Here is a 792-nt window from a genome sequence, read left to right on the forward strand (position 1 = left end):
AAGGAAACACGACAAGACAGGATTCCGTGCATTCCATGTAACGAAGGATTCCATCACCGAGGATTTGCGGTGACCGTTGTGTGTTGGGTTGAGATGTGGTTTAGCCAGGGCAGTTGGATTTGTGGTGATCTTTGAATCGTCTGATCCTTCGCGCAACGGAAAAGCAAGAGGGCTTCTTTTCTGCTCCTTGCAACCTGCTAGAAATAACAACCATGTGTCAGTCAGAAAATTATAATCATGCTTGTTACGACGTTCAAAATATTCCCGGAATACGAACTCGCAAGCCATGTGCCACAGATATCTTTGGCCAGGGTTGAACGGCGATCTTTGTAACAACAACAGCGGCAACAACAACAACAATTATAGAGGTAGCAAATGATGTTAACCTTGATAAAGTATGAGTATGTGTGTTCCTGAGTGAGAGTGAGTGACTTTGTGCATGCGTGCGTATGTGAGTCCGTGTGTGAGTGCGTGTGTGTATTTGTGTGTGTGGTTATTAGAAGTAGAACAGGCCAAGTTCAAAGCCGAACGAATTATGATGTATAAATAACACAAACGTACACACACACACACACAAACACACACACACACACACACGCACGCACACACACACACATGTATATGTGCAAATTCATATCCACCTCGAGAATTAAGTGTATGTGTGTGTATGTGAGTGTTTGTGTGTATGCCTGTGTGTGCATGGATGTATGCATGTATATATGTATGTATGTATATATGTTTGTATGTAGGTATGTATATATGTATGCATATATGTATGTATATATGTATATA

At 41.4% G+C, this 792-nt stretch overlaps 1 protein-coding gene across 1 annotated transcript in view; it reads left to right on the forward strand.

The window, feature by feature from the left end:
- The first annotated feature begins 586 nt into the window (after positions 1 to 586).
- Positions 587 to 792, forward strand: part of LOC115230175 (zinc transporter ZIP3-like) — a 13025-nt gene continuing 12819 nt past the window's right edge. Inside the window, exon 1 of the mRNA XM_029800384.2 lies at positions 587 to 605. The gene's annotated coding sequence lies outside the window, so the exon portion shown is untranslated. The remainder of the gene's footprint in view (positions 606 to 792) is intronic.

The sequence above is a fragment of the Octopus sinensis genome, unplaced genomic scaffold (genome assembly GCF_006345805.1).
Source record: "Octopus sinensis unplaced genomic scaffold, ASM634580v1 Contig14724, whole genome shotgun sequence".
In the NCBI taxonomy this organism is placed as follows: Eukaryota; Metazoa; Mollusca; class Cephalopoda; order Octopoda; family Octopodidae; genus Octopus; species Octopus sinensis.